The sequence below is a fragment of the Lissotriton helveticus genome, chromosome 11 (genome assembly GCF_964261635.1).
Source record: "Lissotriton helveticus chromosome 11, aLisHel1.1, whole genome shotgun sequence".
Taxonomy (NCBI): Eukaryota; Metazoa; Chordata; class Amphibia; order Caudata; family Salamandridae; genus Lissotriton; species Lissotriton helveticus.
In genome coordinates, this window is record NC_136072.1 from 72,659,503 (window position 1) to 72,686,499 (window position 26,997).

The 26,997-nt window shown below is 42.7% G+C and overlaps 1 protein-coding gene across 3 annotated transcripts in view; it reads left to right on the forward strand.

The window, feature by feature from the left end:
* LOC144790695 (major facilitator superfamily domain-containing protein 8-like) overlaps window positions 1-26,997 on the forward strand; it is a 157,398-nt gene that overhangs the window by 59,817 nt on the left and 70,584 nt on the right. The window lies entirely within an intron of this gene.

Genomic DNA, 26,997 nt, shown 5'->3' on the forward strand with positions numbered 1-26,997 from the left:
GCGGCCGGTAGGTCAGATTTCCGAGCGATTTCTGTGCTATCTTGAATGCTGTAGTTAATGAGTTAGCTTTCCTTTGTATGTCCAGTTTTTGTAGTTGATAATTTCCTTTCTGGTCAAATAGTACACCCAAATACTTGTACACTTCTATTTGTTCCAGTTGGGTATTTTCCATATACCATTTTTTTTTTTGTCTCAGTTTTATGTTCCTAGTGACAACCATGATTTTTGTTTTGGTTTCATTTATTACCATTCCATTTCCCTGAGCATACAGAACCGTTCTATTAATTAAGCGCCGAAGACCGATTTTAGTATGGCTTAGAAGGATGGCATCATCTGCATACATTAGGTTAGATATCAGTTTATCCCCTAACTTCGGAGGATGTGCATTAAGTTCATCAAGGTTCCCTGATAGATCTCCTAGGAATAGATTAAAAAGGAGGGGGGCCAACACACATCCCTGCTTTAGCCCTTCTGTTGCTGGAATCTCCTTTGTTAATGATCGGCCGTCCCCCATCCTTACTCTTACCCAGGTTTTACTGTGTAACAATTGGATCCGTCTTAATAGTTCAATTGGAATGTTTTTTTCCACAATAAATTCCTTTGCACACAGTCAAAAGCAGATTTGAAATCTACAAAGCACAGATACAGGGGCTGTTTTACTCTGAGTGATTTTTCAATTATTAGTGATAACGCCATAATGTTTGTCATTGTTCCAAGCCCCTTAATAAAACCAGTTTGATTTAATGGCAAGATCTTGTTTTCTGTTACCCATTCATTTAATTTAATTAGTAGTACTCCTGCAAATAGCTTGGCATCTGTATCTTGTAGAGTGATGAGTCTTTAGTTCTCCGCAAGTGCCCAATTGCCTTTCTTGAATATGGGGGAAATTAGAGATCCTCGCCATGACTCAGGGATGTTGCTTGTCTCTATAACTTTTTTGAATACCTTTTCCAAATAGCTCGACCAAAAGTCCAGGTTTTCTTTATAAAGGGCAAATGGTATCCCATTGGGGCCTGGTGCCCCATCTTTCTGCTTCTTTATTAGTTTTACTAATTGTTCTTTTGAGATTATTAATTGTTCTTGCATCTCGTCACTTATTTTTTTTATTTAAATATGTTTTATTGACACAATTGACATAGTCACATTACTGTGAGTATAGTACAATAAGAAAACAGAAAGGTAGTCAACTCGTACCTTAACCGTGATAACATGTATGGCAGCCAAAGTTCCAGGAAGTACAGTCGTCATTGAGCTGTGTAGTCGGCTGCGATGGGAGTAGTCCCGGCATTATCACGAAATGACATTCTCTCATTACACATCATTGTATATGGCGTCATCCATCCCACCAGAGTATCCGGCTCACCCCATCGTACAGGGCGTGCCTCTGGGCGATGCCCCCTGTGTTGCCCACAACCCGCCCCTTGGTACTATGGTGCGTCGTGTCCCAAGGGTTAGATCTCTTCGGTCAGATCTGCCGCTAAGAGCAGTGTGTTGAGGCCGCTGTCTTTGAACACTCCTTGGTCATTGTCGCGGTGTGGTTGAGGGTTGCGGCGTGGGTTGCCGTGTGACTTGTGTTCATGTACGTGTTTGTCAGTTATGAAAGCGCAGCGCAGTCAACTGGGGGGCGACAGTCTGCAGAACCAACCTCCGAACCGAGGGAGGGAATAAAAGAGAAGTCGGGTGAACATTAATTCAAGGGGGGGAGGGGGTGCTGCATTGCGGTTCCTGTTGTCCAAGTCCCGTGGCCAGGTATCGTGTCGATGCGGGGTGGAAATGTTATACACATGCGAGTTGGTGTATATGGGTGAGTTGCGGGGGCTTCTAGTTGTGGGGCGGTGTAGCTCCGTATGCGTTGGTTGCATGGTCGGTCGTCCCCAGCAGGGGGGGAGAGGAGTGAGGGGGGAAGAGGGGGGGAAGGAGGGTCGGTGAGCGGGGGGGGGGAGGAAAGATGCCGATGGTGACTTCGTGCTCATATATGTGTACGCCCATCACCCTATTATTGCCATGTGTCTCTCACCCCAACTGGGTATCCACACGCTACTTGCATCTCATCACTTATTGAAGAGCTCTCTTGTATGTTCGCAATGATTTTTGTAGCTCCCTTACTGTTTAGATGCTTTTCAAGAAAAGTAACCCTTTCTTGTTCAGTTAATGTTGATGAAACTACCAATTTGTTCGGCCGTACTAATTTGTTTAAAATTTTCCAAAATTCTCTTGCGTTTGCTTGTTTGCTTGCATGAAATAATTTAGACCACATTTCCTGTTTAGCTTGGTATTTCTCATTCCATATTAGCTTCTTCAGGGATTAATTTAGTGCTTTTAGATTGTTCAAGATTTCATCATTAGTTTCTGTGGTTTTTATTTGTCTTCTTATTCTGTTTCGGTCTCTTTTTAACTTCGCAATTGTGTACGGAAGATTCATATGAGTCCTTTCCTTCTTCTTTCCATTTTACATTCGTTTTGTTGGGGTTAACCTGGATTTGGGGTTTCACTATTTTCTTAGTGAATTCCACCCATTGTTCAACTGCTGTTTCTGTCGTATTTTCAGTAAAGCAGCTCTTAATAATGTTCTCAACTTTTTCATTCATACTATCCTTATTCAGATTAGTCCAAATTAGTTTTTTATAATTTATTGTTCCAGTATACCCCGGCACAGTATGCTACGGTTGGTTAATATTGTGTCTAATGTTGGTAGTTATTATCTGTTGGCAGTGGTCGCTATCTCCAACTTTAACTAATCTGTATGAGTTTGTTTTGAAATATGTTGAGTGAAACGATTGTATAATCGATCACAGTGCTTGCATTATGTGCGATATACGTGTATGCGGGGGGTGTATCCTCTTTAAATCGGCCATTAAGGACTCGCAATCCCAATGGTTCTATATCCTTAATGAATGTTATACCAATTTGGTTTCGTGCCTTGTTAGTCGTGATTCCTTGATAGTCCTGCTGCGGAATTGACCATTGAAGGTCTTGTGATTGTGAGACATCATCCCTTATGAACGGTGTTAGTAAATTAAGGTTAAAATCCCCTGTCATCACATAATCCACTAATGGATTTTCTAGGATTTGTTCCAATAATATGGTGTTGAGGGTTGCACATATGGTTGCTCTACTTGTTTTTGTTGGATGGATATATACATTGATCATAATTAATGACATATCCTTTTGGTCTGTACTTTTATATTTCAGTCTGACTATAAGTATGTTTTTACTGTGTGTTACGAGTTGCTCATGTTCAGCTTGTATGCTACAGGAAATGAAAGTTGCTAACCCCCCACTCGGGCGTCCATACCTATGAATTTTACTTGCGTTTTCATAGTATCCTATATAACCCTCCAATACAAAAGGGTGTACTTTCCAGGTTTCCTGGAGGAATAAGATGTGACAGGGTAAGGGAATAGACCTTATTTGTGCATTGGAGAGCTTTGTCCCTACTCCATTTATGTTCCATGAACACATTCTCAATTCAGTTACTTTTGTTTGGGGATTGGAATGTTATTCCTTCATTGTACTATATTACTATGCAGAGCCTGTGCAATCCATTTTTCATTTATTCGTGAAGATGTTTCTGTTGTGGAAGGTGGTGATGCCACTCTTGATGTGCTAATGGATCTCCCCCGGGCATTCCTTAACACTGTCCCTTTTTGTTTGGTATTTTTTTCTGTTTGGACCAGATTTGTCTCATTAAGAAATGGAGTAGGATAAACTTTCGGCTCCTGTTTTGTGATAAATATTCCCCAGGCCTTAAATGTTGAAAACTCTTTTAATATTTGCTCTGCTATTGACATAGATTTTAATGTGACCAGTGTCAGTTCTTGGGTACTATTCTTGTCGGCAATGAATTCAATAGAATTAATATCTTCGTTCCTGATGTTATCTAAGGCTGAAATTGATTTAAATAATCTAAGGATGTTCCCTCTATTCAATGTGTCATATCTACCTCTGGATTCATATTCAGGTTTAAATAAGAGCTGTATATTCTCAACTGTCAGTTGGTTTTCTTCGTGCGAGGCTTCCGTTCTGTGATTTGTTCTGTATCTAATAAATTTTTCTCCTTCCCGTTTTTCAATTACCAGATGATCCCAGTACGGAAATTTGGACTTAGGCTCTACTGTTCTTTCTATACTCAATCTTCCTACATCATTCCTATTGACTTTCAAACCTGATTCTGTGTTCACATTCTGGTGCTGATGTTGTTGCTCATTTGGATTTATAATTATTTTTAATGGCATACTGTCAGTCATTCCATTCATATGATCGTATTTTAAATTGTCCTCCGGGATTTCCTCTTCTTCCTTTATTTTTTCTATATTCAGTAGTGGATTGGTTGTAGCCATTTGGTTTTTTTTCATCACTTCTTGTCCTTTTTTGGCCTCTTTATTGGTTGCTTGTTCCAGTAATGGTTCTTGTACGAATATTGGAAATACTTTTTTAGGCTCATTTTTAGTTATTGGAGAAGTTTTTTCTTCAGGTGTTTTTTCTCGTTGCAATCCATCCTTTTTTGTTATACCATCAGTTTTTGTTGACTCCTCATACTTATAATAGTTAGGCTTTTGATTTTTCCTTGCTTTGCGTAATTTTTTCCTTTGTCGTTTTGACATAATATAACCGTTTAGGTCATGTTCTTTACAATCATAATTTACCTTTGTTACTATACTAGTTGTTTCCTCTTGTATTGAATCCCTTTGTTGGGTTTCTATTGACAAGTCTCTTTCATCCTGTACGTTTTCTTTTTTCTGGGACATCCTCAATGTTGTTATTTCTTCTTTATCCACTATTGAAATGGAAGTATTTTCTTCCTTTTTTGCTATTTCCGTCTCTTCCCATTTATATTTCCTTGTGTTCACTTCCTGGCTATTTTCTTTTTTTATAGCCTTTTTTGTGTCTTCTATTATGGTATGCAAAACGTCAGGTATTGCTACAAGCTTATCCATAAGTGGGGTGCAAATACATTCAAGTCCGTTTTTTGTTTATCATTTTGGACTCTGATTATCAGATTGTTTAGCTGTGCAATTTTGTTATCTATCCCTGTAACTGCATTTGCCATCATTTTGACTAGGTCTATCTGAATGTCCATTTTGTTCGATTGGTATTTTAACGCTTCTAGTGTTAGTGTCGATGTTTGATAGAATATGTCCCAATTAATTCCAACATCCAGCATTTTTGTTTCTTTTAGATCACTTTCAGTTGGCCTTCCATTTGTTTGTTCCGTTAGTGAGGCACAATCTGATGTAAGGAAGGTGTTTGCTTTTGAAATCACATCCTCAATTGTTTTATTATTTTGCCGCATTTTCAGTGTTTTATTTTCTTCTTTTTTTATCATACCCAGTATTATGACTTAGTGTACTAGTTGATTTGGTCTTGGTTTCATCAACTGATAACTGAGGTTTTTTCAAAATTTCCACATTTACTTCTATAGGAATTACTGCTAGCTTTGATTCCATCGTGCCACTTTTAATAGGTACGTCTTGTGTATCCTGTATATCCAATATTTCTATATCCTCTAGATCAATTGGTTTTTCATTTTTTGTATCAGAATGGAAGGTTACATTTAGGATATCCTGGTCTGTAACTTGGAATTCCTGCTCCTTCCTTTGTAAGTTGCAATCTCCGTTTTGGGGAGTACTTTGGATAACTTGCCTACTGTATTTTTCCGTACTTATCGGCTTTATTGGAGTTTGAAGTTTATCGTTTTCCCTATCCTTATGCATAGTGATAAGAGCACCAGCTGGATCTTTCATGAATTCAAACTTATCCGGGAATTTTTCCTGATTTTGCGAAGATTCTGGCTATTGGGGAAATTAAAGTTTGATTTGCTCCTGCAATATTTGCTTTTACGTTTGGCTGTTGTATTTTCTTTATTCGTCTGTTAGTTGTTCCCGTTGTTCTCACTTTGCCAGAGCGCATATTTCCTTATATTCTTCCTATAAAGTCCACACTTTACCCCCGATCCCCGATTTTGGCGAGGGCGGTATGCACAATTCAGTTAGTTTTCAAGCTGCTGCTGACAATTTATTGCAGTTTATTGCAGGATAAAAAGTTCTTATCTGACAAACACACTATTGTTCCAGACTTGAGGCCTGTGAGTTACAGCAACGTTGTTCTCACAGAGCAATTTTTTCTCAGCTCTCACTCCTGCATTCAACCCACTTACAGCCTTACAGCCTGACACCACCTGTGTGCTGCTGTATACCCGGGAATCATCAGTTTACTGTGGCGTTGTTTTCCGAGCGCATATCTCCGCGCTCACGCCTACACACAAGCTGCGTCCCACCAGCGTTCCACGGGTGCAAGCCCTCGACCCCCTGATTTCTTATTCTTTTAACTTTTCAATAAGAGTCATGGGTAGGCTTCTCCAATATCCAAGTTTATCATAGGGAAAGAAACTGGGTGGTATATATACCCTCCTCTGATGACCGTTCAAATTTGCTACACGTCACTGCCTCCCGTTCACCCTTGGGTGCTCACCCTACCAGGCCCGTCTGCCCTATAGATAATAAACAGCTGCCGTCAGGGAGGGAGCAAGGACAGGGGCGGGAAAGAAAAGCTGAGCACGGTAGTAATATAGTAATATAGCAAATATAGCAAGGGACCTCGGTGAGATAATGGTGATAATGGTGACCCTTTATGTTATTCGCCTAGCTCACCAGAACCAGGACCAGGACTGGGTTGTCCAAGTTATCCAGTTTTTTTCGAAAAACTTTCCGTGACTTTCCGATACCTTTTTCCCCCCTTGCAGCTCCCACAGTATATAGTACACAGTTCACAGTTCACGGATTCACAGTAAGCAGTTCACAGTCACCCCAATTGTACTCACTGAGTTGTGACTGTTGAGGAGGAGAGCACCAGGCAAGGGGACGTAGGCTTGCTAGAGATCGCGGGTCACCCGACCAATAATTTCGCCACTTCCGGCTTCGGGCCCATATATTTCAAATCACCAGATACATTGATCGGATGACGTCACAATCTACTACCAATAATTGTGGGATTCCTTTCGATTATTCCTAGTGTACCCGACTTACCATCCACCGTTACGGGTACCTATGACCACCATGGATCAGGGAGCTAGCTGTAAAAGGAAAGGCAGCAAATAATATACACTTCAATAAATGACTTTACTTTCATAAAATGACCCCGGACAACTAGAAGTTTTCTAAAGTTTTATCTAAAGTTCAATCAGTGTGAAAATCCAACTTACATTGAGCAGATAGTCAGTAAGCAAAAACATTTGGTTTCAAGAGAAATGCGACTGGGAACCTGCTAAGCTAGTAAACTAATCATGACAGAGTGAACACGGGTGATGAAGAAATAACTAGGGCAAGTATCATTTATGCTAGGAATTGGGAAAACTTTTAGAAATCTAAACAGTTCGGTTAACGTGGAAAAATAGGACACGCTATAATTTCAGAAAGTCTCTTCATTCAGTTTAGTGAGAAAATATATAGAACACATCAAACAAGTTATAAACTTCAAATAGGAAAAACGATTTGTAAAAGGAAGGGTAACATAGGAACACGCTATGAAAATAAATGCATACGTTTCATGAGATGCAATGAGTTGCGGAAAGCATGGAAAAACTTATCATATGCAAAGATGTGTCTTTATTGAAGCAAAGACAGAAAAATAGAAAGGTGCAGTTTTCAAGAGATTTAGAGCGATATTTACCTAGACTGGTGTGAAAAACCAAACCCTGGCCGCGGGTCAGTTAAGGACAGGAAACCCTCAAGGAAGGATACCCCTCAATGGACAGCAGGTGCAGAATGGACACCCAGGACAGGACAGGAAACCCTCAGTTAGGCTCAGGACAGGACCACCAGGACACGACCAGCACCCGCAGTTCGGAAGCAACGCCTGCGCTCCACCCTCTCTGCAGCTATCGATCAGAACCCCGATTGGGTTAGCGAACTCCCAGCAAAGTGCTTCGCCAGCACTTTTAAGGTTTAGTAAAACCTTAGTCTATGGTCAATTTCGGACAGAGTGCTCCGCAGCGCTCTGTATCTTCAAGTCACCTATTGAGTGCATTGGGTCAGTGACAGGTCAGCTATTCAGACAAGTCGGACAATTTCCCTAGGTGAACCTAGGCTAGATATACTGTTTTGGGACAGGGTACCACCCCCCAATGTTGCAAAGTGTCAGAATCCCCAAAGTTTGATTGGTCCTAAGGTAGGATTTGGTTAACACACCAATCAGAACAGACTATTACAAGCCCTACTTAGCATCCTAGGGTGCCGCCTAGCAAGATTGGGGTTCCCACGAGAAGTCGCAGAGAATACAATGGAAAGAATACAATTTGATACAATAGAATACAATCATGATGCTCTTGCTGGGTGAAGGTGCACGTTCCCAGGCAGGCTCTGGCATCAACCTTCTTTGGCTTGGTTTCAATGCCACCGCACCATCGATTGATTCTGCGCAGAAGTACCCTCCAAGATGGACTCCCCAGCCCCATCACCCCTCAGTGCCGAGGATACATGAAAAGTAAGCGAAAACAAATTAATACATAGAAATAAATGAATGTATTACATGTTATAAGTTCGTACTCTAGTTTCATCATTATAAAAATATACTATGCATTAGTGAATAAGTGCAACGAATAACATCACAGGAGCAGCAGCACAAAGCTTCAGCACGTTATTGCTATTACGCATGCGCACTTTTTCCCTCTCGAATTCTGACTGCGTCATGTCAGCTGACTATGCCTCACGCATGCGCAGGAACGAAAAGGCAAGCAGCGGCCATTTTAGGGACAAGGATTAATCGTATTAGTAGAACACATAGGCAAGCTTCGCTATGATACCTACGCACATTAAAAATACATAAAATTAGTAAAACAAACAATTGAAGTTACGAGATTATAATAGATTTTCGAGGTTCTTGACTCGAGCAAGTCGCGATGCGAAATCTTGCTCTATCAATCCCCTCTTTGATGATATTTACTATCATCACAAAAAAATGGAACCAGATGCCAACTTTCTTTCACACTTTGTACAACTCTATCTCTTCCAACATGCGATTCAATTTTTCTTTCTCATTTTTGGTAGGGTGAGAATTTTTCACCCTTTTGTAAATCTGATTATTTATTTCCTCCAATTCAAGCTCATCCGTATTCCGTTTCACTCCTCTTGCATTCACCTGATACTTCCTATTATGCCTTCGGCATTTGCAACAGACGAATATGAAAAATAGGATAAGACCTATAATTCCAATTGGCATCAGTACTTTGAACAATAAGCTTCTACCTAAGTTAGCAAACCAGTGACCTACATTTGAGAGACCATCAACTAGTCTCCTCCAGGCACTGTCAACCTCGAGTGGTTTGAGTTCCCTTTCCAAATTTTTAATGTTTTTCACATATCTTTTGAGCTGCACGCTCTTGTCCGGAATGTAAGTGCAACAATGTTGCGCCTTCAACATCCGGCAGACTCCGCCCTCTTTTGCTAATAAGGTGTCAAGAGCAAGTCTGTCCTGCAAGACCATTGATCTGATCGCAACCATTTCGTTATTGACCAGCAGAAATCCATGAGCTGTATCAGTAGACAGCACATCCACTACTGTGGACAATTTGCAAATTCTGTGAGTGTTCAGAACCACTCCCACTCCAGGTATCAGTGCACTAAAAATACTATCCATTATTTCACCTACACTTTCTCTTTTACTACGCACTAAGCCATTAGTGTTTTCATTGCTTCCAGCAATTTCATTCACATGGTATATTTTCGGGAAAACAATGCCAAAGTAGCAGCTTCCATACCAGTGATCCGGCAATTTGAAATAAGCCTTGTCTCCACATATATAATAAATTCCAGGAAACACAGGCTCTGACCCATTTTTGAATCCCCAACCTCCAATTACCTTGTAATTGTGCTCACATTGACTGGAACCAATGAAAATGTTATTATAATAATCAGTCTTCTCGCGGTGAAGACAGAGTTTCCCTTTCTTCTCGAAATCCAGCAACAGAGCAGGTCCCGCCCCGCCAGTTGAGGTGCTTTCCATGTTCTCAGCCCATTTAGGGGTCTTCTGCCCTTTGTCATTTGCCTTTCTTTGGAAACTCTCCCTTCTCTTCTCTGCCATGTTTAAAAATATTTTCTCTTGTTCATGCAATGAACAGGTCAGGTTGTCTCTATGTGCTTCAGCTATGTCTATATTGCCTATAGTCAAAAAGTAGTCTCCCATATAGCGTATTACGTCACTTTTTATATGTACAGGATTCAGATTTCCACGAATGGGAAGTTCAGAAAAGATTACGTCATTGTTAGAGTAATAGTACTGTAACGGTCCTCTTTTGTAAAATAAGCTTGCTAATATACTACAGGAAATTCCATATGTCAGGGGCAAGTGATGGTATGTCACGCCTTCAGCTACAGAGGTAGGTAGCTTCATGCAGACATAGCAATCCTCTATCTCCATAGTTTCTACATAATGTACTAACAAGTTTGCGAAAACATTTGAGTGTGTCTGATTCCTAACTCCGTGGTAATGTAGTCCTTCCTCATCTGATGCATCTAAGTCTCGTTTTGTCTGTTTGAGTGCTTTCTCACGTCTTTCTACACTTCGTGTTGTCAGTTCTTCAGTGTCAGTGATCTGAGTAGGGGAAATATTAGTATTTTTACTAACCATATAGGGAATGAAAACTGTTGGTCCTATCCAAACTAATATAACTATAACTATACTACATACACATACTTTGCAGCATGTTTTGCAACAACTGCAACTAGGCCTTCCATTCGTTCTTGACTCAGACATTTTGGCTCAGAAGAAATTTTTCAACCCCTCTTTGTAAGTTTACACAGGCAGCTTACTCTGTGCAACCTCAGGTGAGCTCGTCTTCCTCTTCTTCGGAGTACTCAGCAACCGGTTCTCCATCACTTTCGTCAGTGATATCAAGTTCCTCAAAATTTTCCAAGATTAAGTAGGTCTACTCCGGGCCTTGATATTTTTCGTTTTGTCTTTTTATTCGCTCACTCCTTCTCTTGGAGCTATCTTCAGGTATTTCTGCAATTCGGGGACTTCTTCTTAGATCTGCAAGTTTCTCTTGGACTGTTTTTATTCTTAATTTCAGTCTCTTAACATACCTTGGCTCAATGTGTTTCTTTTTCTTTAGTCTTTTTGCTGGCACTGTGATTGTGCTTTCTTCTAATGCTCTTTTATTTTCACTTGTCTGTGGCGCTTCGTTTTCTGTTTCTTCTCTTCCTGTCTGACTAGTCCCAGGTCTTGTATCTATTTCTTCTGCCTGGTTACTAAGCTGGCCTGGTTCAGGTGAATTTTTGTTTTTGCTTTTGAATGTCTCTGTTTCTGTGTCCTGAACACGTTCTTCTAATTCTGACTGATCCTGTTCAAGCACTTCGATCCCTTGATTTTCTTCTGCTCGAACTATTACACTTTTTCTAGTCTGTCCCTTTTCAATTTCAGGAGTTAGTGGAGGTGTGTCAATCACCTGATCTGTCCCTGTCTGACCTTCTTCTTCGTCCTCAGACTTGATGTGAATCTCAATGATCTGAGGGTCTTCGCCTGTGCCTTGCTCGACCTCACTATTCCACTCTCTGTCTTCTCTTATTCGCTCTCTTGTTCTGAGTGGGTCTCCAGAGAGATCGACTATGGGTATCCAATCCTCTGGCCAGATTCCCGGCAGCTCGTCATCAGCTACTTCTGGACCAGTCTCCGTTGGATGTTTAGCAGTACTGGTGCTTGGCCATGCGTCATCCGCTACCTCCGGGCCAACGTTTACAGGACCCTCCACTGGGCTGGTGCTCGGTCGTCTTTCGTCAGCTACTTCAGGACCAACGTCTGCAGACCCCTCAGCTGGACAACCTTCTGCTCCAGGCTCCTCGTCAGGTATCACCTTCTGGGTATGGCTGGCATGGATCCACTTGAGAACGCCGGCGCACTTTACAGCAGTCGTCGTTACCAGGATTACTTGCCGCTTTTTCCCCCACCTCGGTGCTAGGCAACTTGAACGAGTGTGCTTCTTTATTTTAACCCAGTCACCAGGAACCAATTTGTGAACTGGTGTTGTCGGGTTGGCGACGGCGTCTGCCCCAATCTGGCGAGAGATAGAACACACTTGGTCACCCAGTTGCTTGCAGTATTCAAGTACCAAATCATCAGAAATGCTTAACAGTTTGTATCCTGGTACCCATGCTTGTCTCATCACTCTTCCCATCTAGATCTCATGGGGGCTCAGGCCTGTTCTCCGATCTGGAATGCTTCTGAGTCCCATCAGAACAAGAGGCAAGGCAGCTATCCAGTTCATGCTAGTGGAATCACATATTTTTGCCAATCTATTCTTTATGGTGCCATTTATTTGTTCTACCACTCCAGAAGCCTCTGGATGATATGCACAGTGCAGTTTGTGTGTGATCCCAAATGCTTTGCAGAGCTGAGCCAAGATTTCATTCTGAAAATGTCCGCCTCTATCTGAGTCAATAAAGACTGGAACCCCGAACCTCGGTACTAGCTCTCTCAGCAATAACTTGGCTACTGTTATGGAGTCACATTGTGTGGCAGGGTAAGCTTCCACCCACTTTGAAAATAGGCAGACAATGACAAGGACATATCGTTTTCCCTCACAACGGGGCATGGTAATGAAATCTATTTGTATTCTCACAAAGGGACCCCCTGATCTCCCAATTTTCATCAGCTCAACTTCTGTTCTCTTGCCAGCGTTGAACTGCTGACATGGCAAGCACCTCTGGCAAAGGGACTCTGCTACCTTCCTGAACTTCTTGTTGTACCAAGTCTGTTGAAATACCAGAACCATGGCATCCCTACCAATGTGTGATCCTTCATGTATCAGTCTGGCCATTGGGGCAAGTAGTTGTCTGGGTAACACAGCCATACCATTCGGGCCCACAATGACACCATCCTCACGTCTCGGTCTACAACCTTCTTCCTTCCACTTCTCTTTCTCCTCCCAGGGCGTCACATGCTGCCATTCTCTCACTTCATCCCATGTAGGCACTTCTTCAAACATCCTAAGTTGGCAGCTGTTTCCAGTCCCACCCCGCTTCGGATTTATTCGCATCTGCTCCATGGCGCATTGTTTTGCCACTCGATCAGCAAAATCGTTTCCCATAGATACAGGGTCAAGGCCCTTCTTATGAGCAATACACTTGACCACTGCCAATTCCTTTGGTAACTGGATTGCCTCTAAAAGGTCTTGAACCACTTTTCCATTTCGAATGGGGGTACCTGATGAAGTCAGGAATTCTCTTTGTAGCCATAACTGGCCAAAGTCATGCACCACCCCATAACAGTACTGGCTGTCCGTATACACTGTTATTCTCTTATCTTTTCCCAATTTGCAAGCTCTAATCAGAGCGATCAATTCGGCTACTTGTGCAGACTTTACTCCAAATAAATAGGACGCTTCTTCAATTTTTGTTAACGTTACCACAGCATAGGCTGCACTTAGGCCCCCTAGTTCATGCCTCAGGCACGAACCATCCACAAACCATTCCTCATCATGCACAGGCAAAGGAGTTTCTTTAATGTCTGGGCGAGGTTTAGTACTGAACTCTGTCAGATCAATACAGTCATGCTCATCATTTCCCTTATCTTCCATTACCATTGATTCAGGGAGTAGAGTGGCGGGGTTTAAAATATTGCATCTGGTGATGACAATGTTTGCAGCACCCATGAGAATCCTCTCATATTTAGTCAGCCGACTAGGGGTGAGATACAGAGTTTTGGTTCGGGTCAATAGAATCACAACTGCATGTGGAACATACACAGTTATAGGATGTCCCATGATAATGGACTCACTCTGTTCTAAACTGGTGCATGTTGCAGCCACTGCTTTCAGACATTCAGGTAATCCAGCAGCCACTGGATCCAATGTGGCAGAGAAATATGCCACAGGCCTTCTGGTCGTGCCATGTTCCTGAGTCAGGACTGACAATGCACAATTGTCACGAGTGTCACAGAATAGGCCAAACTCCTTGGAGTAGTCAGGCATCCCCAGAGCAGGGGCTGTACACAGACAATTACGCAACTTTGTGAAAGCGGTCAAGCTCTCGTCATTCCATTCCACTGGGTCTTTCGCTCCCTTCTTTGTCATTTGAATCAAGGGCTTCGCAAGAACTGCGAAACCCACAATCCATTGCCTGCAGTAACCTACAACTCACAGGAACATTCTGATTTCTTTCTGAGTACGGGGTAACTGCATATTTTGAATTATTCTGACTCTCTCTGAGGTAACTTTTCTGATGCCTTTTTCAATCTGGTGTCCCAAATATTTAACTGATTTTGAACAGAACTGTAATTTCTCAAGGGCCACTTTATGTCCCTTTTCACTCAGGTGATTTAGTAGGGCAATGGTGTCAACCACGCAGTCCCTATGACTTTTAGACGCCACCAATAGGTCGTCAATGTACTGGACCAAAACGGACTTTCCAGGTAAGACTAAAGTTTCAAGACATTTTTTCAAGATCTGATTAAAGATAGAGGGGCTCTCTGTGTACCCCTGGGGGACCCTATTCCAGACATACACGTGACTGTTGAAAGCAAATGAGAAAAGAAATTTGCTGTCTGGATGCAATGGGATCGAAAAGAATGCATGACATAGGTCTATCACAGTGAACCATTCAGCATCCCAGGGAATCTGATACAGGATCACTGCTGGGTTCGGGACAATAGGGCAGCAAGGAACCACTATCTTGTTTACCTTTCTTAGGTCCTGAACTACTCTGTACTTGCCATTAGGCTTTTTGATGCCCATAATGGGTGAGTTACACGGGCTACTCATCACTTCCTGTATTATGTTTGCTTCTAGTAATTTCTGTATTTCAATGGCAACACCTGCTCTCACTTCTGCACTCATTCTGTAAGGCTTGGTATTGGGGTACACTGCATTCTCTCTCATGGCTATTTGTATGGGGTCTACGTTTTTCATTAATCCCACATCCTTTCCTGTAAAGTCCCACACTTCTGGCTTCACTGTCTGCTGGAGCTCTTCAGGTAAGTCTTGTATAGTCATTCGTTTTATTTCTGAGTCATGTCTAATTAACATTAGCTTGTAGATACCGTCTTCGTCTGGAGTTTGAATTTCGACGCCCTTTGGTGTGCAAAAGATGGTACAATTCATTTTGCACAGCAAATCACGTCCCAGTAAGTTTACCGGACTGGTATCACAGACAACAAATCCGTGCATTTGTTTAAAATTTCCAATTGAGATCTCCATGGGCTCTGTAACAGGTGTACTAATCAGTTGATTAGATACACCCACTACTTGGATTGCTTCTCCCGAGAGGGGTAGGTTTGGAACGTCCACTGTTCTTACAGTAGAACGGGTAGCACCAGTGTCCAACAGAAAGGTGACATCATTTCCATCAACCTTTCCTTCAATGTATGGTCCCGACTGGTCTACCGGCAAGGAAACGCCAAGTAGGCACTCCTCGTCCTCCCCTCTCAGGCCCCGTCAGTACTGGTCGTCACAGAAGAAAGTGTCGTTCAACAAATACTGCGAAGTTGCTGTATTTCTATTCTCATTGCCTCCCCAGATTTCCACATCATCACCCTGTGGTGATTTCCCTTTAAAAATAGGCTTTGGCGCACGGGGCACTTGAATCGTTTTTACCTGCTGCTGGGTCTTTCTTTGTTTTTCATTCTGCGTCTGTGGAATTAAATCAGGTGTTTGGGCATTATCATTTTGTAAATAGGGACACTCGTCTCTCCAGTGTCCAATTTCCCCGCACTGATGACAAGGAAATTTCTTCTTGGCTTCCTCTCTACTCATTTTCGCTCTGGGCTTTCCTCCACCCCCACCCCCAGTGCTTTGGTTCGGGGTAGTTTTGTTCATCTTGTTTAACTGCTTTTCCTGTTGTTCTGCGAGCTTTACTTGAGCCCACATAACCTTTTCCTTGAGAGCCTTTTTCTTTTCTGCCATCTCGTCCTCACAGTACTTTGCGTACCGTAGGACCTCATCTATCTTTTTAGTATGCCAACAGATTTTATTATCCTTTATCCATTGACAGATTTCGGGCCTTAAACCGTTTACAAACCTGTAAATGAAGTGTGTCATATCCTTCATCTCGATGTTATCTATACCACTGTATGTTTTGAACACCTGCAACAGCCTTTCATAAAAGGAATGCACTGTCTCGTCTCTCTCTTGCGTGGTTCTATCTATCTTGGTCCAATCAGTTTCCTTTGCGGGCACCTTTTCTTTGAGATATTGAATTACCTGCTCATATTTTCTCATTACTTCCTTCGATGGTTCTCCTGTTTTTTCATCTCTCGCGTATTCCTCACTAGGCCAAGCTATGGCTATTTTACACTCGGTCCATAGATCTACAGGGACCACTATGTCGAAGAACCCATCCAGGTCTTTCCACAGGCATTTTTGCACTTTTACGAATCTTTCTACCTGCCTATACCAATCCACGGGCTTTTCTCGTAATTTCGGAAAATCATTAGTAAAGGATACAATATCCTGTCTGGACCATGGAACGTGTACATATTTTCCACCTGGTACTTCGCGCATAGGGCATAACTGTTCTGGTTTGTCAGCTTCTTTTAGGACAAATTCGGGAGTTGCCTGCCTAGACCTGGCCTCATCCTTTTTCTTGGCCCATCTGGCTTTCCATCTTTCCACATCTCCCCATTTTTGTCATACTGTCAATAGTTCCTTGACCTGTGCTTTCTTCCCTGAAACATTCAAGTTTTCCAAATCCTTGTCTGAGAAATCGGCCCTGTATGGTTTCTGCAGAGGTTTCGATTTTGAAATATCTATTCCCATGCTAGCAGCAGTGTCTGTCAGCTTTTCATGAAGTACTCGAGTATTTCGGGTGAGACTCTTGCAGATAAACAGCATTTCGTCTTCGGAGTAGGTATTTAATCTGTCTAATCCTATGTTTCCTGCCATCAATTCCTCTATTTCTATTCTCAGCTTGTAGAGATCTAAAGGTTTCGTTGGGGACACTTGTTTTTCAAATTCTTGACTCCATCTTTCGATTTCTTCAGGAGTCACCAATGTGACACTCTTAGTACCTGAGGTCGATTCCATTTGAATTTCCCTCGCATTAAAAGGATTATGTCTTTTCTGCATCCTTTTTCCTGTATTTCTAACGGGCAGATCTAGCAGCGAGACCTCCGACTTGCACTCACTTGTCTGGTCATCTACAATTAAGGGTTCTGGTCTGGTCGGTGCAATGACAGGAGTAATTACTGGAGTTTTCGGAGTCCCTTGACGGTCCCCGTACAACGGAACCACTGGTCCTATAGTTACTGGGATCGTCAAGGCTTCAGGACTTGTATTTAGCTGAGATTTTCTGTATTATCTCAGCTCTCTGCTTTGCTAGCGCTTCTCGCTCTTTCTCTTCTAATAACCTGTCCAATGACTTGTCATGTAACACCTGCGGGGTTAGAGTGGGAGCATAACTCGGGGCAGTGGGATGGGTCTCACTTGGTCCTCCGCCATAATTAGGTTTCTGAAACAAACTTCCTGTGCCTAGAATTCTCGGATCTTCCTCATCCTGTGGCTGTAATAACGGCATTCCTGAACCTAAGGACCTCACCTCACCTCCGTAGGGGGGACGAGAGCAAAAATCTCCTTCCCGTGAATATCCCATCTCCCCACCTACGGGTCTCCTGGGGTAAATACTTCTGGTTTCTACGGGTCCTAGACTCTCAGTATAAGGAGGAATTTGATAACCCCCTCCTACACTTGCGGACCTGACCTCTTTCCTTTGTAGAGGTCTCCGGGGAATATCCCCTGCACTTGAAGGTCGGTGTCCTTCATTATAAGGAGGCGGACTTCTCATGCATATGTCATCTAACAATTCGTCATCCGATTCTCCTAGGGGCCCCCAGTGTTTGGATTTCTCTGTCCTTTTCCCCCCCCCAGGAGGATCTTCTGCTGGCATCATGGGAAACAGTCCCTCAACAATCATATTCTGCCTCCACTGTTTCATCTTTTGGGCTCGGGCCTCTTGCTTCAGTTTTGGATAAAATTTTGTCAATCCTTTATCCAATCGGGGCTTGTCCCTTTCAAAAGCCTCAATCTCCCATTCCTCTAGTGCTTCATACTGCGTTAACCTAGGTCTGGGATGCAAATCATTCATTCGGGTTCTCAAATTAAATAGAATCCTGCTGTTAAATGTTCCGTCTAATGGAAACGCCAATACTCCGTCATCTTTCGTGTATTCTGCCCAATTTTCCAACCATACACAGGTATTGTACCCTTTATCGAACATCATGAAAGATGCGGGAGTATTTGGTGGCGGAATGACAACACCTTCTCTAGTTTTAATCGGTTTGTCTTTTTTTAAGTAATTCTTTACTTTATTTACAAGGGACAATTTTCTCTTATTTCCGTACATAATGTCGTATCTATTAGTTTTCCACTGATCTCTTCCAAACCCTAGGTATCTTGGATCGGGTCTAGTCTCCGGAGTATACGTGTGCCACATACGATTTCATACGATTTCTGCAAGCGGCTTTGTTTACAAGTCACTCCCAATCCGAATGCGTCTTTTATTTTCGTGCGGCCAATAAAATGCACAAGTTCAAATTTTTTTTCTTTCAACCAATGGGTGCGCGGCCCTTTCGCGAGACAGTTCCCACGCTTCGGCGCTCACCCCTCCTTTACAATTCCAGCCCCGCTACCCGCCCGCTGCTTCTACCAATCCCAGCGCGGCACGGAGTGACGTCAGAGCAGCTTCGCGACTGACTCCCTCTTTTACAAGGTAACGGAAACTTTCTTACTTTCTAAAGTGCTTAGTGCTTGGTTATTTCACAACAAATACACATTTGCCACCGTGCTCAAGTGTCTAAAATAGAAAGAAATTTTTCACTGCAAGTAAACTACATTTACTTTTCACTCACTACGGATAAGTCTTCTCTGCCTACCCTTCACTCTAGCATCGGAGAACCTGTTACTCCCCTAGACTCATCCACTTTACCGGGATATATCCGAGACTAAGGTTTCCCCAGCGAGCCCCTTTGCTTTCACCCAAGCTCCGATGAACCTGTTACTCTTCCGATGTGACCCTAAATAGGTTTACGCCACAATGGGAATTTTGCCAATGAACCTCGTTACTAACATTTATTCAAACATGCATTCGAAAAAACCCTAGTTAGCGCTTCCAGTTCTGCCTAACCTGCACCAACTTTCCTTAGAGCAGGTGACCTCAACACGAGTGGATTCTATTCACCACTCGCTATTCAATTCCCCGGGGATTCCCAACAAAACATTTAACGAATAACTAACGCGTGTGTTAATACATATATCAGTACAATAATAGAAAAAACAATTTAAAACATTTCATAATTTTTCAAGCAAGGCATTTCACGTGGGTGATCAATCCAGAGAAACACTTGTACTTTTAGCAGCAGTTTGTCATTTGAACTAGCAGCGTCCAACCTAGCTAGTCTAACTAGTCCTACCTAACCTTTTAACTATTCCCTAACCATAACTCTGCTACCAGAAAATTACTGCTAGAGATCGCGGGTCACCCGACCAATAATTTCGCCACTTCCGGGCCCATATATTTCAAATCACCAGATACATTGATCGGATGACGTCACAATCTACTACCAATAATTTTGGGATTCCTTTAGATTATTCCTAGTGTACCCGACTTACCATCCACCGTTACGGGTACCTATGACCACCATGGATCAGGGAGCTAGCTGTAAAAGGAAAGGCAGCAAATAATATCACTTCAATAAATGACTTTACTTTCATAAAATGACCACGGACAACTAGAAGTTTTATAAAGTTTTATCTAAAGTTCAATCAGTGTGAAAATCCAACTTACATTGAGCAGATAGTCAGTAAGCAAAAACATTTGGTTTCAAGAGAAATGCGACTGGGAACCTGCTAAGCGAGTAAACTAATCATGACAGAGTGAACACGGGTGATGAAGAAATAACTAGGGCAAGTATCATTTATGCTAGGAATTGGGAAAACTTTTAGAAATCTAAACAGTTCGGTTAACGTGGAAAAATAGGACACGCTATAATTTCAGAAAGTCTCTTCATTCAGTTTAGTGAGAAAATGTATAGAACACATCAAACAAGTTATAAACTTCAAATAGGAAAAACGATTTGTAAAAGGAAGGGTAACATAGGAACACGCTATGAAATTAAATGCATACGTTTCATGAGATGCAATGAGTTGCGTAAAGCATGGAAAAACTTATCATATGCAAAGATGTGTCTTTATTGACGCAAAGACAGAAAAATAGAAAGGTGCAGTTTTCAAGAGATTTAGAGCGATATTTACCTAGACTGGTGTGAAAAACCAAACCCTGGCCGCGGGTCAGTTAAGGACAGGAAACCCTCAAGGAAGGATACCCCTCAATGGACAGCAGGTGCAGAATGGACACCCAGGACAGGACAGGAAACCCTCAGTTAGGCTCAGGACAGGACCACCAGGACACGACCAGCACCCGCAGTTTGGAAGCAACGCCTGTGCTCCACCCTCTCTGCAGCTATCGATCAGAACCCCGATTGGGTTAGCGAACTCCCAGCAAAGTGCTTCGCCAGCACTTTTAAGGTTTAGTAAAACCTTAGTCTATGGTCAATTTCGGACAGAGTGCTCCGCAGCGCTCTGTATCTTCAAGTCACCTATTGAGTGCGTTGGGTCAGTGACAGGTCAGCTATTCAGACAAGTCGGACAATTTCCCTAGGTGAACCTAGGCTAGATATACTGTTTTGGGACAGGGTACCACCCCCCAATGTTGCAAGTGTCAGAATCCCCAAAGTTTGATTGGTCCTAAGGTAGGATTTGGTTAACACACCAATCAGAACAGACTATTACAAGCCCTACTTAGCATCCTAGGGTGCCGCCTAGCAAGATTGGGGTTCCCACGAGAAGTCGCAGAGAATACAATGGAAAGAATACAATTTGATACAATAGAATACAATCATGATGCTCTTGCTGGGTGAAGGTGCACGTTCCCAGGCAGGCTCTGGCATCAACCTTCTTTGGCTTGGTTTCAATGCCACCGCACCATCGATTGATTCTGCGCAGAAGTACCCTCCAAGATGGACTCCCCAGCCCCATCACCCCTTAGTGCCGAGGATACATGAAAAGTAAGCGAAAACAAATTAATACATAGAAATAAATGAATGTATTACATGTTATAAGTTCGTACTCTAGTTTCATCATTATAAAAATATACTATGCATTAGTGAATAAGTGCAACGAATAACATCACAGGAGCAGCAGCACAAAGCTTCAGCACGTTATTGCTATTACGCATGCGCACTTTTTCCCTCTCGAATTCTGACTGCGTCATGTCAGCTGACTATGCCTCACGCATGCGCAGGAACGAAAAGGCAAGCAGCGGCCATTTTAGGGACAAGGATTAATCGTATTAGTAGAACACATAGGCAAGCTTCGCTATGATACCTACGCACATTAAAAATACATAAAATTAGTAAAACAAACAATTGAAGTTACCAGATTATAATAGATTTTCGAGGTTCTTGACTCGAGCAAGTCGCGATGCGAAATCTTGCTCTATCGGGCTCACTGGCTCTGTCGTCACAATACCAATTCCTTTAACTGTTGTTTTTTGCGGTTTGTCCAGCAAAACTCAGCAAGTTCCAGCAAGTATGGAAGATAAGCAAGCAAAGAATGAAAATAAACTTTGCTTTGGGGTCCTTCAGTTATGCAAAATGGTGCTCCTCCGAAGTAGCGACTCTCTTTTTGCTCCTTAGCACTCCTTAGCACTCCTTAATGCTCTCCTTAATGCTCTCCCTCAGGGGCCTCTGCAGCATCCAGTCCGTGTTTTAAATCCTTTTAATCCTTTCAGGCGCCCCTTGTGGTTTGCGATGTCATAGACCTGCTGCCCACACCCAGGTCACAGCTCCAAACCCGACTATTATAAGATTTACTGGCAGATTGCGGCACCCCGCTGCCCGTAACTCACACTCACCAGCTCGGCCGAGGAGCTGCAGAGCCGCAGTACCGCAGAGCCGCGCCCGCCAAATGCGTGGGGTGCGGCTGGTGGCGGCGACACAACAACGGCAACAGCAACTCCAAACGTCAGTCTGAATGCAGCGGCAGCGGTACGGGGGTTGTGGCAGCGCCCCCGTACCCCTAGGTCAAGCAAAGCCGATGCCGATGCCAGGCCAACACAACAGCCTCCACAAACAGCCCTGCGACCAGCCAGCCAGGTTAGAATGGCGTCCTCGCGTTGCGCAGCAGTTCAAAAGTGGGCAGTTGGAACTATATTTGTTGACAGCGAGTCCTACATATGCTATTTTTACATAGTGCAGCCCGAGCATAATCTAAGACCAAATCAAAGGTTTCCTTTATGTAGTATCCAGAAAAAATGTGTAGATGTTACAGCTAGTTGCAAATGATGGAAGAGTATTGAAAGCCACAGATCGAACAAACAGACTTGGAGTTGGAAGTGCCACACCCTCTCAAGGAACTCTGTTATGGACCAATTAAAGGACATTCTGCTTGACCTGCTCAGTTGAAAATGTCTGCTTCATTGTCATGGCTCTGTATATATCTGGTATCCAAGACTGTAGACCTTACTGTCCCAGCAACGATGGCTGTGTCTGGTAAAGAGAAGACATTCAGGCTCATTAGGGATTTCATCACCTTGGAAGAAACAGTCCAACTTAAAGCTGCTGACCATGGCCTGATTAAAAAGGAAGACAATCATTGTAGTCGATCACAATGCTACGCTCTGGAAAAGAAAGGACAATTTTTGTATTTAGAAGTCACTACTAAGAACCTGGTTTCTGTAAGAAATACCTTTGCTCACACTTAATTACTTGCCCTTAGAAGCAAGAATCTTTCTTACTGAAGGTATCTGTGTGGCATGTGTACAACGTATAACCAAACAACAATGCAGTTAATATAGTAATACCTTAAAGGTCCATACTAAATTAGTTGAACGATAAATGTGAGGGGAAATAGTAAAACAAAATCTATTAATACAACTGTAGTAGGAAATGGGATAACAATCTTAAACGATAAACTGGAAATGCATTTGGTACATGGTAAAAAAAAGGATTAACAGTAACAAAGGTAAAATTATTAAATAAAGAACCTAAAATTTCAAAGCTATAGAGAAAATAATAAGGAGTGAAATACCAGAGAAATGGAGATTAGCGGATGTATGGACAAAACGTTCTATCCAAATTACAATTCTTTCAACTAAAATAATAGTAACCCAGAACTCCAATGTTAATTCCTTGGGGTCTGTGTGAGTAAATGAAGGGATGGACAACGTTGATTTCAGAGTTTTTTCAGTTGCAGTCTGACCGGGAACCATCAGCCACTAGTTCAAGAAGAACTTCCATAAAACACACTTACAAAAATTACAGAACAGATTGTTTTTCCTCTGAGAATTCTTCAGCACAAAATGCTACAGCTTGTAACACCCATGAGATCTTTAAGGTTAGCTTGTTATAAACTCCGGGCTGGTAAAACATAATTTTTTCAAATGTTTAACATTTGGACTTTTTAACTTCAATGGAGTTGAAATTCTTTAGTGATCTAATACTGAAGGCACTAGCTGAGTAGGTTGGACACATTTGTTGACGTTCTTGATTTAAGCTTGAAATTCACTCAAAAGAGTAGAAACCTCTAAGGTGAAGATGGCAACGTTGGATTTCTTTTTGATAGACTTGGCACCTTGCCCCACTACCCCAGACCCTGATTTGTTTTTAGGAGTCATATACGTTATTCTGGGCTGGCGTTGCCATTTTGTTTATCCTGTGTGCCTTCAAATTTTTATCTCAAATAGTGGTTGACCTCTTTGCTATATGTATACAGTGACGAGGCTGATCTCTTTTATTACTAAGACAGAGACAAAAACATCGATGCTTACTTCACATCTTGTCTTGACTAAACCAAGTGCTGTCTTTATACCAGCTGAAAAAACTTATTGATGCTATTTGCATTTGTGTGAAGACGTAGCACATATATGTGTCTCAGCGTTTTGTGGCATTACTGAATATATTGCTGGACATGTATATTTGCATACTTCATGTGAACCCCTTTTAGTATTTATTTAACATTGTACATAAATAATTAAAAATACTTTTTTTATACAATCTATGCCAAGACTTACATTATTATATATGTATAGTGCTATTAATTGGTTGCATTAGGTACTCCTGATCTAGGTCATGGCACGGACACAAAGCTAGGACTGGCCCCTGAAGAATTAAGACTCATTTGGGATTATGATTCTGCAGCCGTCTTCTTGCTTGATCTCTCAGAACCCTTTTATCGGTTTTGCCATTACATGTCATACATTGACTACTGGAAATCAGTATCAAAGGTATAGGGGCTGCCCGGTTCACCTCATTTCTTACAGATCATGCTCAGTCTCTGTGGCCGTTCAGCCATTTAGTTTTTCCACCCATCACGTGACCTGCGGGGTACTGCAAGGGTCCTTGCTCTCCTCCATATTATTTCATATTTACGTACATCTTCTGGTCCTTTTAATCAGTTCGTCTGGCAGTATGACTATTTCTTATGCGGATGAAACATAACTGATCTATCTGGACTATTGCACTCCAGATTCAGCAGCCAGACTTACCTCCTGCCAATAACAATGTCCAAGCTTAGACGTACAGCAGTTTTCTGACACTTTATGCTAGCAAGTTTGAGATCTTACTTTGTGGGACTCTTATTGCCTGCTGGACCAATTTTTTTCGGGAACGTCTCCTCTGCCTGCTATGAAAGTCAATACACTAAGAGTTTTACTAAATATGAGTGTTGTTTTTTCAGTCTACTTCAGTTTTTAGGTCTCGCCTGGTGTTGTAGTGCGCAAGCAAGCTTCTTGGAATCAATATACTTTAAAAAGTCAACTTTCGTCTCCGCCCCTCATTGTGCCTCATTATGCATCATAGCTTACGCTAAACGGAGTCTTCTAATTGTAACTGAGGCTTTTTAATCCCTCCTGGTTGCCACCCTGTCCTCTTTTGGCCCCGCCCACCAGGACTGGATCGTTTACTGGTGGCTTTACACGCACTCCTTTAAAACACAGTATGCACTCTTTTTATTTTCAGCGCTGTTGGCACACTCGTAATGGCTGCTCGGGCAGCCTCTCCTCGCTTCAGCCCCCCTCCCCTCCCCCCCCCCTCCGCGGAGCACACGTCGAATCAGGGAGCCTGTCCTTGCTTCAGCCTCCCGCCTCGGAGCACACTGTTTTTATACAGAAGCACTGTTTTAGCTAGCATTTTATTTGTAAATGCTTGCTTTTATGTAGCAACTGCTGATTACTCTGACCTTGCAACGTGGAAATTAATGTAAAACTGAGTCCGATTGTCAGGAACGTGGTTTCTTAACAGAGGACTCTGGCCTATTCGTTATTGTAAGTTTAGCAAAACACAGTGCGCAGAATTTCACTACTGTCTTCCGCAAAACAGAAGAAAGACTGCGCCATTTTGAGCGTGAAATTCGTTTGTGCCAAAGTCTAAGCGATTCAAGCCTGACTTATTTGGGCACATTAATAATGTTGTCATTCAACCTTTCTGAGTGGGGGCTGCAGCACTACAAGGTGCCCTCCATGAAAAATGCCAGTTTGTATAACACATATTATCCTACGTCATAGCCACTTTCAAACCCACTGCTGCTCACCAACAAACCAGCATGTAGCTAACATCCTTCCCCCACCCCCCACGATATTGCGATTGTAAAAATCCGACAATTTTAACAAAAGTGCCTGCAAACATTGGCATTCTAAATAAATTGAGGCTGATCCTTCTTTAAATAACTCGGCTCTGTGCTGAGCCATTACAGGGAGGCTGAGCAACAGATTAGCAGGCGGCCGAGGTGCTAACCCCTTCGCTGCGTAGGTTAATCCCCCGCTGTGCTGGAGGGGAGGGGGGCACGCACAGCGCCCCCTTGCTCATGAGGAGCTGAGCTCGTCATGAGCTACGGCGCTCCGGTGCTCATGACGAGCTCAGCTCGTTACAGGTGCATTAACTGCCGTGGAACGCTCAGCACAGCAGGGGAATTATCCCCGCGTGTGAGCGTTCCACGGCTCATGACGGGCTGAGCTCGTCATGAGCACCGGAGCGCCGTGGCTTATGACGAGCTCAGCTCGTCATGAGCATGGAAGAGGCTAAGTCAGCTGCCTTTAAAATGCACAGGGTCCTGCGCCCCATGAATCTATTATTTTTTACTGATTTATATAGTGCAAACTCGACTCATATTGGAAAACTTTGCATAACCTTCAATTACATTAAGCACGTTTTTTAAGGCACTGGTGAGATTAATGTATTTGCGATTAGCTGACCTGTCCAGAATCACAGGGTGTTGAGCCGACGCTGTGACTCAAACCTAGTATCCAAGGGCCAAAATCAGCAGATCTGGCCGTAACTCCACATCCTCGCTCCTACACTTTCACCCTCTCCGGTCCCTCCCCTCTCCCCTTGGGAAACACCTCTTCCCCAACAACCCTAGACCACGCATGGCGCTCTCCTCACTCCCATTGCCCGCTCAATCGCAAGCCTCCAGTGTCCCTGCCACTCCATTTGCCCCCTGCTGCCCTGCCCATCTTAGAAATAGTGACTTTCCGATGCTAGAGGCAGCTGAGTTTTCAACTTTAGATATGCCCTCTCTTGCATTAGACACCCTCCTGTTCCATGGCGCAGTGCTGCTCGACACTCTACCTTATCACAGAAAGAGACTTATCAGTCTCCAGTAGCTGCCGAGCGGTATTTTTGTTAAAAGCATATATTCTGCCTGCTGCAAAAATACTGCACATTTTGGAGTTTTGTAGCACAAATCTTGGTTTTTTTTAGGCAAAATTCCGGAGGTTCTGATCAGCCCTCCACTGAACCGCCCTTGGCTTTGATTAAGTTAAAGCCATTTGCTTTGCTAGTAGTATTGTATTCTAGTTCTGCATTATTAAGTGTAAATTTGTGCTATGTGCATATATTTGCTCTCCCCTCGCCCCTTTCGTCTGTCTCATGCTATTGTAATCCTCACTATACGGAATTAACACACATACTATTCTTCTATTCATTTAGCTCCCAAATCTGAAACACTGCTCTTTTCCTACTAAT